This window comes from Podarcis raffonei, chromosome 2 (genome assembly GCF_027172205.1).
Source record: "Podarcis raffonei isolate rPodRaf1 chromosome 2, rPodRaf1.pri, whole genome shotgun sequence".
Classification (NCBI taxonomy): domain Eukaryota; kingdom Metazoa; phylum Chordata; class Lepidosauria; order Squamata; family Lacertidae; genus Podarcis; species Podarcis raffonei.
In genome coordinates this window covers 34,149,028-34,168,309 of record NC_070603.1, presented here as the reverse complement: position 1 = coordinate 34,168,309, position 19,282 = coordinate 34,149,028, and positions in this window count along the sequence as shown.

Below are 19,282 nucleotides of genomic sequence, written 5' to 3'. Positions count from 1 at the left end.
GTTTACCTTCCCACCAGAGCAATGCCTATTTATCTACCTGCACCTTGACATGCTTTCGAACTGCTAGGTTGGCAGGAGCAGGGACTGAGCAACGGGAGCTCACCCCATCGCGGGGATTCGAACACCGACCTTCTGATCAGCAAGTCCTAGGCTCTGTGGTTTAACCCACAGCACCACCCGCGTCCCTGGATACCCAATGGATATTAAGAGACATTAAATCAAGCATTCAAATACACAACCAATAATATGGATGCTTTTTGTTTGCCAGGCAAATTCAGAACCTGAAGCAAAATTGATCACCATAATTATTATTAAACACAATGCAAAAAGCAACAATTTTCCAAACTTTGTTTCACTGAGAAATTCCAAGACAGTGATTGACAGTTGTTGCCGTCAGATTTCTGCCTGAGTAAGGACCGAAACTCCCAAGAAAAAGGAATGACTGACTAGGTAATGCTGAGAGACAGTGTGGTGTAATGGTCAAAGTGTTGGACAGGGACTGGGGAGACCAAGGTTCAAATGCTAGCCTGGCCATAAACCTTGGGCCTCTTCCTGTCTCTCGGTCTTGCTCTCAGGGTGGCTGTTAGGATAATACCAAGGGAAGAACCATGCATGTGACCTTGAGCACCTTTGAGGAATGACATGATTCTGTTTATTTATTGCATTTATATCTCACCTTTTTTCCAAGTAGCTCAAGGTGCTGCACATGGTTCTCTCCCTCAATTTGCACCCCAAAATCCTTTAAGGTAAGTTAGGGCTGAGAGGAAGTGACTGGTCCCCCCAGTGAGCTTCATGGCCAAGCGGGGATTTGATCCCTAGTCTCCCAGGTCCTGGTCCAACACTCTAACCACTATACCACACTGGCTAAATGTAATAAAACAATAAACAAGATGTAAGATGCATTGAACAGGATATAGGTCATACAAGCTGCTGCTCGAGTTTGGGACTATATAGTATGACAAGTAGATTTAATTCCTCTTTAGAAGGTAAGTGGAATTGATTTCTGTGGTTTGTATTTCTTTTCCAAAATCTGGGCATGACTTAAGGCGACAACTTTCTTTACACACAGTTATTCTTCCTAGTATGAAAGAGACAGAATGACCACATGTTTGAGGTAACTGTTGCTATACCTAAGAATATCTTGGAGCATCAAGCTATTTTTCTCTTTTTTTAAAAGGAACGCTGCTGGAAACAAATGTTCAGTGCATTTATCCAGATCTTGGTTATCTTTCTAAATTATGTTGTTAAATCACGGGGATGCTCATGTCAGTTTACAGCCAAAGAGAAGAGTTTATCCATATATCTGGTCAGGAGGAAAATGTGAAAAGGGGAAGTTCCAGAGCTAGCCCTTTAAAAGGTCAATTTCCATTTAAATTAGATGGAATACTGAATATTTACAGAACCCTTATAATACTTGATTTGGTGTGTGTGTGTGTGTGTGTGTGCGTGCACGGGCAAACATACAAGCAGAGCATATTGGAAGCAAGCAGTTTCTTATAGCAGAGAGTACAACCACTAATCATGTACAATTCCACCTGGCTTGCTGATGCTCAGAACAAAGTGTCTCTCCGACAATCGCCTCCAGCTCTGCAGGATTTCATTATGCTGAAGGAATGGGTTTCCCAAAACCCAAAACTGACTGTGTAGGCAGTTTTAAACTGCACCAAAATCCCTATTTTTCCTTAGCTAAAATGCATAAACTTGAGCTGTTGAGCAAATGCATAACAAGAACACAGCTCTCTCCTTTATCAGTTTGTGACGTCAAGGATGACCCTGACTGTACCAGTAGAACAGAGAAAACACGTTTGTGCCTTATCTTATGTTCTGACCACAAAGACGCACAGACCCAAGTCTGAGAATAATGCCAGAGTGTGTTCTCAGAAATGGTGACCTCTGGCTCCAAGATAAGAGTAGGAACAGGAATATCCTTTTATGGTCAGGAGTGCAGGAAGGAAATCCTTTTTATGGTTAAGAGTGCTGGAGCAGGAACATCTGTGATGTCAACCTGCGTGTACAAGCTGACATGGCTGGGGAAGGGGGAGAGGGTGCCTGGAGGATATATATACTGCATGAAATTTCTCATTTCTTTGGACTTGCTGTGGACACACCACGCAGGTGCCTTTCTGCTGTTCTGGAGAGCAGAAATAAAGAACTCTTTCTCTGAACCAACCCTCAGTGTTATTTGACTTCCTTCCTCCTGTCCGGGAGCAATGAACGCAAACCCAATTGGTAAACTCCAATAAGGCTATACAATGCTACCCAAGAGAGTGAAACAAAATGGGACCATCCTTTGTGCCATAGATTTGGTGACACAACCAGGATAAGCGTGGATTAGCCATCTCAGGGAAAGGAGCCAACAATAGCGAGCCCAAAGGACAGGTAAAAAAAGGTAACATCCAGTCAAAGGTGACTATGGGGTTGCAGTGCTCATCTCGCTTTCAGGCTGAGGGAGCCGGCATTTGTCCACAGACAGCTTTCTGGGTTATGTGGCCAGCATGACTAATCCACTTCTGGCGCAACAGAACATGATGGAAACTAGAGCGGCTGGAAACTCCGTTTACCTTCCCGCCACAGCGGTACCTATTTATCTACTTGCACTGGCATGCTTTCAAACTGCTAGGTTGGCAGGAGCTGGGACAGAGCAACAGGAGCTCACCCCGTTGCGGGGATTTGAACCAATGACCTTCCAATCAGCAAGACCAAGAGGCTCAGTGGTTTAGACCACAGCGCCACCCGCGTCCCTCCCAAAGGACAACAATGAGGTAAAGGCCTGCTGAAAACTAACCCTGGCCTAAAATCTTGCCAAGCCTACACACTGGAAGTGTGTAGGTAACAGTGAATGATAGCCTTCGTTTTGGTCAGGCTGCACCCCTCTGGTTTTATATGGCCTGTGAAACTATGGAAGAAATGCTCCAGCTTTTTATTAGATCTACTGTAGAGCATCTAGAATTGCATGTCCTACTCAAGGTATGGACACACACATTTTTCTATTCAGGCACTCACAGAACTGATCTCTTTCCTAATCGTTGTTAGCAATGCTTGACCTTCAGACCAATGAAGTGCACTTAAAGGATATTTTTAGTCAACTGTGTGCCTCCAAGGGGTCTCCCTTATGGTAGCTAGTTATGTCAGCTTTCCAGCTATGATGCTGGAACATTTGACAGGTTGGTATAGACCAAGGAGTTAAAATAAAACCCCCACAGTATCTTAACTTTTTGTTTCAAAAGGCAGCAGGGACAATTTTATCAGAATACTAAACAAGTAAACATTAAATGCGTGACTTTCTGGAATGTCTCTCCCTGGGAGACCTGTTCCCTGCCTTGCAGGCCTTTTCCCACCTGGACTGGGAGGGTGGGTCCAGACTGACTCCAGCTACAAAAGCTGAGACTGCTGAACAGACTCTTAGACTGGGGTGCTATTTGGAGGGGGGTTGTTGCTGTTTTTTGGGGGGGACGCGGGTGGCGCTGTGGGTAAAACCTCAGTGCCTAGGACTTGCCGATCGTATGGTCGGCGGTTCAAATCCCGGCGGCGGGGTGAGCTCCCATTGCTCGGTCCCAGCTCCTGCCCACCTAGCAGTTCGAAAGCACCCCTAAGTGCAAGTAGATAAATAGGTACCGCTTTATAGCGGGAAGGTAAACGGCGTTTCCGTGTGCTGTGCTGGTGCTAGCTCGCCAGAGCAGCTTCGTCACGCTGGCCACGTGACCCGGAAGTGTCTTCGGACAGCGCTGGCCCCCGGCCTCTTAAGTGAGATGGGCGCACAACCCTAGAGTCGGACACAACTGGCCCATACGGGCAGGGGTACCTTTACCTTTATCTTTATTTTAGATCTTGTTACTTATGTGGAAATTGTTCAGTTTAGTTGTGTGTTTTTAATGCTTTATTGTTTGTGACTATTTTTGTTATGTTGTAGTTATGCTTTTCATATTGTAAGCTGCCTTTAGCTTTGCTTGAACTGTGGAAAGGCAGCATACAAATAAAATTATGTCTGCATGCATGCAAATATGTATGTATAAAAAACAACAGAGATAGGCGTGACCACTTCTGTGTACTCTCCAACTCTATAGCTGGTGCTGCTTCCATTCAACCTCCAATTTCTATCACCTGGACCAGTTTAGTAAGCGTATTATAATAGGAGATCACATTCTAGGGCTGCCAACTTTATTTTTTTTTTTATAATATTTTTTATTACGTTTCTTTCCAAATTTTATACATTACAAACAAGGAGTTTACAAGAAACCATTTTTTTTTTTTTTTTTAACAAAAATCCCAAATTGGACTTCCCCACCCCTTCCGATTCTGCGTTCTTTATATTAACAATGTCAGCAATTTGTTACCTTATGTCATACCTTATTGTAACTTTTACATGTTATGTATCTATATTCAATGTATTATGTCAGAATTTTTATACCTTTAAAATAAACGTAACATGTTCAATTTCATATTATCTCCTTTTCTCTTTTGTCACTTAGTTTACTATTTACTTAATCATAATTGCTAAAGCGTATCATTTTCAAATCATGCACCGTCTTAAGATTCATACAGTTTGTAATACTTTTGCAAGTAGTCTTTAAACTTTTTCCAGTCCACCTCAATTATTTCTACATCCAAATCTCGGATTCTGCCGGTCAGTTCAGCTATCTCCATGTAGTCCATCAACTGCGTCTGCCATTCCTCCAGCGTGGGTAAATCTTGTGTCTTCCAGTTCTTTGCGATGAGTATTCTTGCTGCTGTACTAGCATACATAAACAAAGTTCTGTCCTTCTTTAACACCTTCTGGTCTACCATGCCCAACAGGAAGGCCTCTGGTTTCTTGGGAAAGGTATACCTAAATACCTTTTTCAACTCATTGTAAATCATTTCCCAGAAAGCCTTAACCTTTGGGCATGTCCACCAGAGGTGAAAGAAAGTCCCCTCTGCTTCCTTACACTTCCAACATTTATTGTCAGACAGGTGATGTATCTTAGCTAACTTGACTGGGGTCATGTACCACCGGTATATCATTTTCATAATGTTTTCCTTCAAGGCCGTACTGGCCGTAAATTTCATTCCGGTGTTCCATAACCTTTCCCAGTCTTCAAACATAATGTTGTGTCCAACATCCTGTGCCCATTTAATCATAGCAGATTTAACTGTCTCATCCTGTAAATTCCACATAAGCAGCAAGTTATACATTCTAGATAACAGCTTTGTCTTTGGTTCTAACAATTCTGTCTCTAGTTTCGACTTTTCCACCTGGAAACCAACTTTTTTGTCCATTTTGAAAACCTCTTGAATTTGAGCATAATGTAGCCAGTCTCGCACCTTATTTTTTAGTTTGTCCTGGCTCTGCAACTTCCAATTGTCTCCAATTTTTTCAGTCAATTCCCAATATTTCGGCCAGTAGGCCTCCATATTGGGTCTTTTTCGGGCCTTGGCCTCCACTGGAGATAGCCACCTCGGAGTTTTACTCTCTAGTAAGTCTTTATATTTCATCCAGACTGCAAAAATTGCTTTTCTGACAATGTGGCTTTTAAACAATTTATGTGCTTTAACCTTGTCGTACCATAGGTATGCGTGCCATCCAAAAGCATTATTAAAACCTTCCAGATCTAGGACATCGGTGTTTTCCAACAAAAACCAATCTTTCAGCCAGCAGAAGGCTGCAGCTTCATAATACAACCTCAAGTCCGGCAGGGCAAACCCCCCTCTTTCTTTCGAATCTGTTAATATTTTAAACTTTATTCGGGGCTTTTTGCCCTGCCAGATAAATCTAGATATATCCTTCTGCCATTTTCCAAAGCAATCCACTCTGTCCACGATCTGTAAGGTTTGAAACAAAAATAACATTTTCGGCAACACATTCATTTTTATAGCTGCAATTCTTCCCAACAAGGAAAGTTTCAATCTTGACCAAATTTCTAAATCCTTTTTAACTTCCAACCAACATTTCTCATAATTATCCTTAAATAAATTCAAATTCTTGGAGGACAAATAGATCCCAAGGTATTTCACTTTTTTAACCACATTCAGTTCTGTTTCTCTCTGAAACCCCTCTGTTTCTGTAATTGTTAAATTTTTGGTCAGAACCTTAGTTTTTTGTTTATTCAACCTAAATCCCGCCACCCGACCAAATTCAGATATAAGTTCGAGAACTCTTTTTGTACTGGATTCTGGCTCCTGCAGTGTCAAAACTAGGTCATCTGCAAAAGCTTTCAGTTTATATTGTTTCACTCCGACCTCTATCCCTTGTACCAACCGGTCCTCTCTGATCATGTTCAATAGCACCTCCAGGACTGAAATAAATAACAGAGGGGATAGAGGGCACCCTTGTCGTGTCCCTTTTTCAATTTTAAATTCCTCCGTCACCACATTGTTCACTATTGATTTAGCTTTTTGTTCTGAATAAATTGCATGTAATCCATTCTCAAACCCCCGTCCCACTCCCATCCCCTCCAAGTTCTTCTTCATAAACATCCAAGATATATTGTCAAATGCTTTCTCCGCATCAATAAAGATTAACACCGCCCTTGTGTTCCTGTTAGTCTGCAAGAGTTCTAAAATGTCAATGATGTTTCTAGTGTTCTCATATAAATGTCTACCAGGGAGAAAGCCAGCTTGGTCTTTATGAATTACTTCATTTAAGACTTTTTTAAGTCTATTTGCCAAAATGTCTGCAAATATTTTGTAATCCACATTTAGGAGTGAGATGGGACGGTAGTTTTTAAGCTGAGTCTTTTCAGATTCTGACTTAGGTATCAATGTGATGAAGGCTTCTTTCCACGTTTCTGGTGCCCTCTTCCCATCCATAATCTGGTTACATACCTCCAGCAAAGGTTGTATCAAATAGTCCTTCAGAACCTTGTAATATTTGGAGGTAAGTCCATCCGGGCCTGGAGATTTGCCTAGTTGCATATTCTGAATGGCACCTTCAATTTCCTGTGTGGTTATTATAGAGTTCAAGATTGATCTTTTATCTTGAGTTATTTTTGATAGTCCATTTATCTTTAAAAATTGATCTATCTCTGATTCTTTCTGGGGCCCCTGTGCATACAGTTCTTTGAAGTATCTGTGGAAGCACCTCCTAATTTCTTCTGGTTTCTGTACGGTCCTTCCATCAATCTCTAGATTTGTTATCGTGTTTAGCTTTTGTCTTTTTTTCAGCTGCCAAGCTAGCAGCTTTCCACATTTATTTGCTGATTCAAAAGATCTTTGCTTCATCTGTTTTATTTTCCATTCAATCTCCTGATTGATCAATTTTGAGTATTCTGCTTGGTGGAATTTAATTTCTCTCAGCACCTCCTTGGACTTTGGTTTGGTTCTCAGTTTTTTTTCTCCTTGGTGTATTTTCTCCAATATTTTGTCCTTCTTTCCGTTCCAGAGTTTTTTCTTGATTGAATTCTGTTGTATCAGAAACCCTCTCATAACAGCTTTACTTGCGTCCCAGATCGTTCTTTTTTCAACTGTAGTATTCAGATTTATCTCAAAATAGTCCTTTAATGTTTTTTGGGCCTTTTTCACAATCTCTTGATCTCTTAGTAGTGTGTCATTCATTCTCCATCTGAAGGAACCGGGTTGAGTTAATCTAAGTTCTATTTTCAAGGCGTTGTGGTCGGAGCATGTTTTTGGGCAGATTTCCACCTTTTTAGTCTTGGGTGCCAGCCCCCTGGAGGTCCAGATTTGGTCGATCCTTGACCAAGACAGGTGGGCCTCAGAGAAAAAAGTTCCTTCTTTACCTAGGGGGTTCTTTGTCCTCCATATGTCGATCAAATCCAGATTGTCAGTCAGTTCGAAAAAAGTTTTGGGCAGTCTGCCATCAGATGTTAAGTTTTGGTTGTAAGACTTATCCATATGTGTAGACACCACTCCATTCATATCTCCCATCATTATGATGTTAGCATAGTCCAGATAGTCCAGCAACGTCTCATGCAGCTTCTTGAAAAATTCTGATTTCCCGTCATTTGGGGCATAAATTCCTAATATCAATATTTTTTCTCCTTGGGTTTGAATTTCAATTGCCAAAATTCTTCCTTGTTCATCCTTAAATAGAAATTTGGGTATCAGGCTCTCCTTAGCATAGATCACCACTCCTCTTTTCTTTACTTTGTCAGACGAAATAAATTCTTGGCCTAATCTTTTATTTACCAAAACCTTCCTGTGGAGCCTGGTCACATGGGTTTCTTGTAGGCAAATAATGTCCAATTGTTCTTTCTTCAATATGTGAAATAACCTCCTTCTTTTCTCCGGGGAATTTCCGCCATTTATATTCCAACTGAGTAGCCGCAGAGACATCCTGAACTATTCTGCTACACCTAGAGCGGTGTATCTTCTTTCTCCTCTGGTTCCGAAGGTGCAGGTATTGCTCCACCTGGGTTGGGTATAGGCCAATTAGCTGCTGCTTCTTTTTGGAGGTCTTCTCCGTGGTCGTGCTGGAACTTTTGTAAGTCCTCTGGTGATCTTATTTTAACCTTCTTCTGTTTGTAAGTGAATGATAGCCCTTGTGGGAACTCCCACCTATAAGGAATTGTGTTGAGTCTCAGTAACTTAGCCAAATCTGAGTAGGTGGCTCTCAAGTCCAATAACTGTTTAGGAATATCTCGATAAATTTCCACCCTTTTCTCTTGTATCACAATTGAGTTTTTGAAGTGTAGGCCTAGTATTTTGTCTCTCTCCTCCCTTGATCTCAAAGCTATTAAGCAGTCTCTGGATCTATCTTTTCTTACTAATCTTCCCAACCGAGAAGCCGATACAATTTTAAAATCAATTTCTTCTTTTAAGTCCCAGAACTTTGTAAACTCTGTTGTCAAAAGTCCTTTCAAATCCTCTTGTTCAATTTCTGGGACTGCCCTTAGTCTAAGGTTGGTCTCGCGATTTTTCAATTCCACCAACGAGAGATAGGTTTGTTGGTCCCCTATCTGTTTATGAAGAGGCTTGACTTCCGCTTTAACTTCCTCGACTTCTTTTTTAGCTGATGTTGCAATTTGAACGGCTTCCCCTGCCAGTTTACGATTCTCTTCTGTTGCTCCTTGCAATTTTTCAATTGCTTGAGTATGTTGGGAAACCTGATCTGTCAATTTCTGAATCGAGGATGTTGCTTGGTCAATTTTTGTTGATTGGTTATCAATTTTTTGATTTATTGCTGACAGTTGTTCCAAAACTTGTTTCAGTACTGCCTCAGCTCCTCCTGCTGCCATATCTTCCTCTTCAGATTTTTCAGGCTTTTCGGTTTCTACTTTTTGTGTCGCAAGCACAGCTGGAACTGATAATCTGCGTCCCTGAGTTAAAGTTGTTTGCAAAAGCTGTGCTTGCTTTTTTGCTTTCTCTTTCTCCTTAGCTTCCTTAGCTTTGGCTGCTCTTGTCTTTCCTGTGCCACTCATCAGTCAACGTTCAAGGTCAAGTGTTGTAATCCCATGGGAAAGGCAAGTCCAGAATTAAAAACAGTCTATTGAGAGAAGGTAAACAAAAAAAACTTTCCCAGGCCTCTGTATTCCCAATGTCCTCTAGGGGGAGTGCCACCAAAGTTTTAGTAAGAAGAAGGTAACTTTCCACAATTAAAGTCTCTTTGTTCCAACTTTAAAAACAACCTTAAAAGCAAATTAGTTCCAGCACGCTAAAAAGAAAAAAGTCCTGCAGAGCCCTTTTCAACATATAACAAAGTTCCAGCAAGGTGCCTGCAATTGTATCCACTTCAGCTAGATGAGCTCAAAAGTTACAAAAGTATCTGGAAGCTTGCAACAGTTCCGCAGTTTAAAGAACTTTACCCGGCCACCCGGGAATTTGGGGTTAGAGTCTTCCCTTGCCCATGGGGTGTCCGCTCCAGGTCAATTTTATGCTGTATTTATTCTTTAAAAGTGAAATTCAAATGTGCACGAAAGTCCCGATTTAAAGCTTCAAAGCTTCCCTGTTCACAGCGCTTTCCGCTCTTTAGACCGTGTGCTTTGATCTTGAAAGCAGTGTCGGAAGACGGACTTCCTCTTTCTCGTCTCCCGTTTTTAGCCAAATTTTCCGATTTAATTTGTAAAGTCTTAGGTCCTTACTCACGGGTTTGATGTTTCAGCCCGATGTTTCTTGGAAGAAAGGTCAGCGCTCATCCGTGACAGCCGCGCGGCTTCGCCTCCGCAGAAAGAGCGATGAACCCACAGCACCGCTCCCCCTCCTTCACTCCGGAGCCCCTTACGGGGTTCCTTTTGTGATTTCGGGGTCGCTCCAGGTGCCCGCCGGGTCCCACGGCCACGGACTCACTCTGCCCGTGGTTTGTCTTGATGGGTTGCCGCTGCGCCGTCGCGAGCAACCCTTTTCTGCGGTGCCCCTCTTCAGAGCTCGAAGAGGTCCGCCATCACGGTTTTGCGCCGCCTCCGGAAGTCCCTTAGGGCTGCCAACTTTAAACTGACCTTGCTCCTGTGTCTTCCCTAGTGAGCCAGTGTGCTGAAATTATTCAGTGAAGCTGCCCCCATAACCTCATCTGCAAAAAGCATCACCTGCTAAATTTCTGCCCGTCAGATTTCTTTTAAAAACAGGCAATCCAATGAACTGGGTGTTGAACTAGTGTGTGTTGTCTCAACGATGCCCTACAGATATTTTGGACAACATCTCCCTCTAGCCCAATACTTATGGTCCAAAATATCCATAGGGCACCAAGTTGGCAAAGGCTGATTTGATGCAATAGTCTTTGCTCGAAACATCTCCCCTTGTGAACATGTCCTGTACTTTTGTTCTGCCTTCTGCTTCTGGGAAACAGATTAGGTGGCCAAAGACTTTACGGTCTTACTTGAGGATGTAGAATTATTTCAGTTGCTTATTGACACAGACCTACATATCTTGCTTAGCTAGTCAGGCATCTGTCCATGAGTGCAGTTTCCCACATCCTCTTTTAAAACCAGTTACTGGTATCTTGTGACAAAATACAAACTCTCTTCAGTTTCTAATTTGTTTTCATGAACAAGGACTTAAAAGTGGAATGGCAAATGAGCCAACCGAGGGGAACTGAGGCCACGTGAAATTAGCTCCTCAATCACACTTATTTTTCCATTACGTAAGACATGCCATTTTTCTGAAGGGACAGGACTTCATGGCACTTTCTTGCTCGTGTAGCTGACTCAGGTTCTTTGCAATAGCTACTATTAGGAGGATTGCAGGCAACGTAAGAAAACAGATCATTTCTACTTGCCCCATCTAGAGCACAGCTATAGTTGTGCAGGTGAAGGTTGCCCTTCCTATAGGATTGAGGCTACTGAGAGTCAAAGAAGTTATGCTATACCAGAAGACCATCCTGTCTATGATGGAAAGACACTTTCCCTTTCAGCACTTCTTTTGTATGGCAATTAACAGTCTTGGGGTGTGAACACACATCCTGCTTACTCTGCATTGGGTGCTTTGTTGTTGTGGGAAGTGGTGCACCGCTGGTGTTAACCATAATTCACATCTGCCCTGCTGGTTGTTGTTTTTTAATGAAATATTGCATTTTTATGTGTTCCCCTCCCCCAACTTAGCTTTGCTCTGAATTGAAAAAAGAGTAACCTAGCTGTGTTTTAAGTCAGTAACGTGTCAGCCCAAAATATTGCTGCCCAAGATGAAGAGCAGCAACTTCATTTTGCACCTATAAGTCAATGCCTGGAAGCCGACTTTTGCTTCAGCTCAGTTGATGGGACAGTGTCCCCAACCACACCAGAGGGTGGCAGGCTTTGATGGGCCCAGGGCAGACAGTGTGGGCAGGGCAGGGCAGCCCTGTCATCCAACAGAGCAAGGGAGTTCAAGGGGAATGGCAGGAAGGCTGCTGCTCCCACACACACATTCCAATATTTGCCACCTGAGGCCACCTCCTTACTCTGCCTAATGGTAGAGCCGGCATAGTCTAATAATTTCAACATGGTCTAATAATGATTTATATACTGCCCTTTACCAAAAGATCCCAGGGTGGTGGACAACGTTGGTGTACATCCACATGACAATGGCAGCTGAAATCACTAGCTTGTGTGTTCTCATTGGCATGAGATGGGAAGCGGAACACAGACACACACACACAAACTATACTGTGTAGTCTGCATGGAAGTGCCTTTGAAAGCCTCCTGGCAAAACAGGCTTCGCAATGCAGCCTTCATAACGCAGCCTGCATGCACAATTCCAAATCCGACCAGGGAATCTCCCTTACTGGATTAGGGCAAATTATGTTTAAGAGCGGTTTCTTTTTTAAAGTTATAGATCACCTGAGCATGAATTGATCTTTTTAAAAATTAAATCACACAATACTGTAAGGCAAGGCTTAGGTTTATATTTTATTTATACACAGGGCTCTTTTCTAAGTCACCTCCCCCCATCCTCATGCATGCCAATTCCGAGAACCATTTCTACATCCGTGAACTTCTGGCTCAATGACAGTTCCTGGCCAGGTTAATTATGCCTGCCTTTTTTCTCCTCTCTCTCTCCAATGGCGTAACTGCTTGGATCAGATGAATGGTCTCAGTGGCGAATGTAGCACAAAGTGAAAGAATGGTAGCAAGCAGGGAAGAAGAAAGGCTCTATCATTTCCTAAGACTGAGCTGCTATTTTAGTCAGCTGTAAAACTCTCCTTCCATCAGGGAAAGATGTATGGAGATGACAAGCAGCAGAAACTCAACAACCAGCAACCGGAAATGAGAATTAAGAACTAGGGAGTCCCGTAAAATGCAAGGAGGGCCTAACCATTTAATAACCAGCCTTGACATTTCCGTTTAAACATAGATTTGATTGACACCAAGAAAATAAACAGGCACACAGAATGGGAAGGTAGCATTCTGGGTTCAGCCACTTCAGGTGAAGGTTTTTAATTTTTTTTGAGAATGCATCAAATGAAATTCTGTGCACAATGCAAGCCAGAACCTCAGGGAAGAAGATTTTGCACAGTCCTCTCCTTTATCTGCCAGTTTACTATGTGCTGTGAGCTCATGGATGCAGTCAAGGGGGGGGCGGGGGGCAGCTGGCCCACCCCCCCAAATCAATACAAATCTGTGGTTCTGCACCCCACCCCCCAACAAAAATCCTGGCTACATCAATGTGTGAGCTTATGACACAGCTAATGTTCAAAACACCCTCACACACACTTGCATTATAGAGTGGTACAGTCAGAATCCCATCACCCATAGAACTATGATAAAATACAGACAATCCATTCATTCCACAGCAAACCTTCCAGAATTGGTAGAAACATGTCTGTTTTTCTTTTCTCCTTTCAAATGTCTAGAAGAGCGAGCCATTAACACCCCAGACCCTGAAACCTTGTCTTGGTTTATTTTCCACCCTGCTGCCAAAGTTTGTGAGGTCTGTTCTAAGCAAATTTATTGGATCAGCCAGTCGTCTTACTGAGAGTTCAGACCCTCTCTGTGTCTGCATTCTGATATATAAAATAAGTAAACCCAAGCAAGAAATGATTGGATGACAGGCCACTGGCTTATGACATCATGATTTGCAGGAGCCGGTACACCTATCCTGGTGACCTTGGTCCACCACACAGCAGCAAATGAAGTCATAGGGTGGTGAAGAAGTAGAATGGACTATGCCATTGCAGACTGCAGGTGAATGGTGACATTTTTAAATGTTCTACTACAGTGGTATCTCAGGTTAAGTACTTAATTCGGTCTGGAGGTCTGTTCTTAACCTGAAACTGTTCTTAACCTGAAGCACCACTTTAACTAATGGGGCCTCCTGCTGCTGCTGTGCCGCCGGAGCATGGTTTCTGTTCTCATCCTGAAGCAAAGTTCTTAACCTGAGGTGCTATTTCTGGGTTAGCGGAGTTTGTAACCTGAAGCGTATGTAACCTGAGGTACCACTGTACATTTAAATTGGGTCTCTTTCCCCTGCTAATTTTTAAAGTCTGAAAGGCAACTCATGCATCTCCCAGCTCCTTCCCCCAGACTTAGTGAGATGCATGTGGTATCCCTTCGTCTGCTACTTCCAGAGTCACTGAACAGTCTGTCCCTTCATAACATCTGAAACCGACTTGAACTTGCACCCTGATTTTCAAGGAAACTCAATCACCAGCTCCCTCCCCAGGCTGCGACATCCATCTTGCATCATATTGGCCGATAGTAAACGCCTTTAAAATCTTCACTCAGGGACCTCGTGTTTGGCAGATCAAGAGAGTGACTGTTGTTATGTGGATGGCAATAGCTTTAAAGTGACCTCGTTGTGAATTTTAAGAAACCATCTGAATTCCCTGGACTCTCACTCTTGTCATGAGCATTCATGTTTGGCTATTTATAGAAAACCCCTCAGAACGGCACTGAAATATTCATTTATTTCTACCCATGCAAACGCCAACAGAGTAAAATGTGAAATCAGACGCATAGCAAAAGAATACGGCACACAACAATTCCTTATTTAAAACAGAAGATTATTATAGCCTGCATTAAGAGCTACAAAATCAATGCACATGCATCTGAGAGCACAGTCTGGACATCTTCAAGTTCAGCAATGGCTGACACTACATTATGTTTCCCCCTGTTAGTGAAGGCTTAAGGTCAGGATTGGCTAACCTGTGGTCCTTCAAGTGTAGTTGGACTACAGCCCCCCTCAGCTTTGACCATTGGCCATGCTGGCTGGGGCTAATGGGAGAAGGAGCCCATTCTCTGGAGCTCCCCAGACCACCACAAACTAAAACAGCACACCAGCTCGTCAAGAAATTCATTGTCTCTTTATGGTTTTCCTATTAAGGCACTGGGTTGGGGAAGACTTGGTACAGAAAGTTTCCCTTCATTCTAAGGTTCCTGAGTGTATTTTCCTCTGTGAGGATCAGGAGTGTGCCTTCTGGCTCAAAGGAGAGGAAGGGAAGGAGAGGTGCCCACAACCCGAAGGATAAATTTGGCCCAGTAGCATTAACAACAGTTGAGAATAAAATGAAAGAATGCACATGTCATTATTATGAGGCTGTAATTCAGTTTGGGAAGCACAGAATAAGCAAACAGGGCTTGGCAATAAAACAAGTAATTAGTTTGTATCATGTCAGCGCAACTGCTATGAAAGTAATGAAACGTTGTGTATCTGCACCATCTGAGGAGCTAGCTGAAATGCAACAATCTTGTTAAATTTAGGCAACCTTTGACTAATAGGAAAATGCAACAGATACAATCTCTGTTGGAGACCCATTGAACACAAGCTGTTCCTGGGTCTCTAGTCTCTCCGTCACCTGAGATTTCTCACTGGCGCCAAGGTCCTTATGAAGTAATCTAGTTAGCTAAATAAATGCTACACAACTGAAATCAATGACAAGAAGCATCCCTTCCCAGCGCAATGCCTTTCCTTTGAGTATGGATGAACAAGCAATGCTTACTGTGCCTACCATTGTTTTCATTGGTCAACAAATATATACGCGAAAGCATTTAACTATTTATCAGCTTATATTGGACAACTCGGCATCCAAAAACAATAAAGGGCAATTAATAGACAATACCAATTCTGTTTTACAAGAGTTGTGGTGGCAGAACAAGGTGTGCTTTGAATTAGCTAGAACTGGGAAGCTCAGGATAGAGACAGGTTGCTATTGCCCACAAAACAGCAGGTCAAACTCAAAGCACTCTGCTTATTAGGTCTCTGTACCATCAGAGCGGGACGCGGGTGGCGCTGTGGGTTAAACCACAGAGCCTAGGACTTGCCAATCAGAAGGTCGGCGGTTTGAATCCCTATGACGGGGTGAGCTCCCGTTGCTCGGTCCCTGCTCCTGCTAACCTAGCAGTTCGAAAGCATGTCAAGTGCAAGTAGATAAATAGGTACCGCTCCGGTGGGAAGGTAAATGGTGTTTCTGTGCACTGCTAATCTGGTTCGTCAGAAGCGGCTTAGTCATGCTGGCCACATGACCCGGAAGCTGTACGCCGGCTCCCTCAGCCAATAAAGCAAGATGAGCGCCGCAACCCCAGAGTTGGCCACGACTGGACCTAATGGTCAGGGGTCCCTTTACCTTTACCTTTACCATCAGAGCAGTCAGTAATAAGGGAAGCCGATTTCCGAAAGTACCACTAGAGGTCAGCCATGTGGCAGAAGTTCGCTATGGCCATACATAGACTTTAAGAGCTAGCCTGGAATCTGAACTGTCAGTACTTTGTACAAGGAATTTGAGAGCATAGAGGGAAATTTAGGTTTGCTCAATCAATTAAATTGGCTTTAAGTGCTCTGTTGCCCTGGTGCAGCAAACCTGCTTTAAACCCCCCCTCAGCCCCCCCATGGCATTTCCTTTTTGTGGTTGCAAAGCAACAAGGAGATGCAATGGAAACTGTGGGCTGAACGAATTATTAACAGGAAGATGTATAAACACTGTACGCTCATTGTCATGGCAAGTCCCCGCAAACAAATCAGAACAAATACTCAGTAAAGACTGGGCAGGCACCAACCCGAATGCAAGTTTTATGCAAGCAAATCAGGATGAATTCCCAATACAGTGGTACCTCGGGTTAAGTACTTAATTTGTTAAGGAGGTCTGTTCTTAACCTGAAGCACCACTTTAGCTAATGGAGCCTCCTGCTGCCGCTGCGCTACCGGAGCACAATTTCTGTTCTCATCCTGAAGCAAAGTTCTTAATCTGAAGCACTATTTCTGGGTTAGTGGAGTCTGTAACCTGAAGCATATGTAACCTGAGGTACCACTGTACATTTAAATTGGGTCTCTTTCCCCTGCTAATTTTTAAAGTCTGAAAGGCAACTCATGCATCTCCCAGCTCCTTCCCCCAGACTTAGTGAGATGCATGTGGTATCCCTTCGTCTGCTACTTCCAGAGTCACTGAACAGTCTGTCCCTTCATAACATCTGAAACCGACTTGAACTTGCACCCTGATTTTCAAGGAAACTCAATCACCAGCTCCCTCCCCAGGCTGCGACATCCATCTTGCATCATATTGGCCGATAGTAAACGCCTTTAAAATCTTCACTCAGGGACCTCGTGTTTGGCAGATCAAGAGAGTGACTGTTGTTATGTGGATGGCAATAGCTTTAAAGTGACCTCGTTGTGAATTTTAAGAAACCATCTGAATTCCCTGGACTCTCACTCTTGTCATGAGCATTCATGTTTGGCTATTTATAGAAAACCCCTCAGAACGGCACTGAAATATTCATTTATTTCTACCCATGCAAACGCCAACAGAGTAAAATGTGAAATCAGACGCATAGCAAAAGAATACGGCACACAACAATTCCTTATTTAAAACAGAAGATTATTATAGCCTGCATTAAGAGCTACAAAATCAATGCACATGCATCTGAGAGCACAGTCTGGACATCTTCAAGTTCAGCAATGGCTGACACTACATTATGTTTCCCCCTGTTAGTGAAGGCTTAAGGTCAGGATTGGCTAACCTGTGGTCCTTCAAGTGTAGTTGGACTACAGCCCCCCTCAGCTTTGACCATTGGCCATGCTGGCTGGGGCTAATGGGAGAAGGAGCCCATTCTCTGGAGCTCCCCAGACCACCACAAACTAAAACAGCACACCAGCTCGTCAAGAAATTCATTGTCTCTTTATGGTTTTCCTATTAAGGCACTGGGTTGGGGAAGACTTGGTACAGAAAGTTTCCCTTCATTCTAAGGTTCCTGAGTGTATTTTCCTCTGTGAGGATCAGGAGTGTGCCTTCTGGCTCAAAGGAGAGGAAGGGAAGGAGAGGTGCCCACAACCCGAAGGATAAATTTGGCCCAGTAGCATTAACAACAGTTGAGAATAAAATGAAAGAATGCACATGTCATTATTATGAGGCTGTAATTCAGTTTGGGAAGCACAGAATAAGCAAACAGGGCTTGGCAATAAAACAAGTAATTAGTTTGTATCATGTCAGCGCAACTGCTATGAAAGTAATGAAACGTTGTGTATCTGCACCATCTGAGGAGCTAGCTGAAATGCAACAATCTTGTTAAATTTAGGCAACCTTTGACTAATAGGAAAATGCAACAGATACAATCTCTGTTGGAGACCCATTGAACACAAGCTGTTCCTGGGTCTCTAGTCTCTCCGTCACCTGAGATTTCTCACTGGCGCCAAGGTCCTTATGAAGTAATCTAGTTAGCTAAATAAATGCTACACAACTGAAATCAATGACAAGAAGCATCCCTTCCCAGCGCAATGCCTTTCCTTTGAGTATGGATGAACAAGCAATGCTTACTGTGCCTACCATTGTTTTCATTGGTCAACAAATATATACGCGAAAGCATTTAACTATTTATCAGCTTATATTGGACAACTCGGCATCCAAAAACAATAAAGGGCAATTAATAGACAATACCAATTCTGTTTTACAAGAGTTGTGGTGGCAGAACAAGGTGTGCTTTGAATTAGCTAGAACTGGGAAGCTCAGGATAGAGACAGGTTGCTATTGCCCACAAAACAGCAGGTCAAACTCAAAGCACTCTGCTTATTAGGTCTCTGTACCATCAGAGCGGGACGCGGGTGGCGCTGTGGGTTAAACCACAGAGCCTAGGACTTGCCAATCAGAAGGTCGGCGGTTTGAATCCCTATGACGGGGTGAGCTCCCGTTGCTCGGTCCCTGCTCCTGCTAACCTAGCAGTTCGAAAGCATGTCAAGTGCAAGTAGATAAATAGGTACCGCTCCGGTGGGAAGGTAAATGGTGTTTCTGTGCACTGCTAATCTGGTTCGTCAGAAGCGGCTTAGTCATGCTGGCCACATGACCCGGAAGCTGTACGCCGGCTCCCTCAGCCAATAAAGCAAGATGAGCGCCGCAACCCCAGAGTTGGCCACGACTGGACCTAATGGTCAGGGGTCCCTTTACCTTTACCTTTACCATCAGAGCAGTCAGTAATAAGGGAAGCCGATTTCCGAAAGTACCACTAGAGGTCAGCCATGTGGCAGAAGTTCGCTATGGCCATACATAGACTTTAAGAGCTAGCCTGGAATCTGAACTGTCAGTACTTTGTACAAGGAATTTGAGAGCATAGAGGGAAATTTAGGTTTGCTCAATCAATTAAATTGGCTTTAAGTGCTCTGTTGCCCTGGTGCAGCAAACCTGCTTTAAACCCCCCCTCAGCCCCCCCATGGCATTTCCTTTTTGTGGTTGCAAAGCAACAAGGAGATGCAATGGAAACTGTGGGCTGAACGAATTATTAACAGGAAGATGTATAAACACTGTACGCTCATTGTCATGGCAAGTCCCCGCAAACAAATCAGAACAAATACTCAGTAAAGACTGGGCAGGCACCAACCCGAATGCAAGTTTTATGCAAGCAAATCAGGATGAATTCCCAATACAGTGGTACCTCGGGTTAAGTACTTAATTTGTTAAGGAGGTCTGTTCTTAACCTGAAGCACCACTTTAGCTAATGGAGCCTCCTGCTGCCGCTGCGCTACC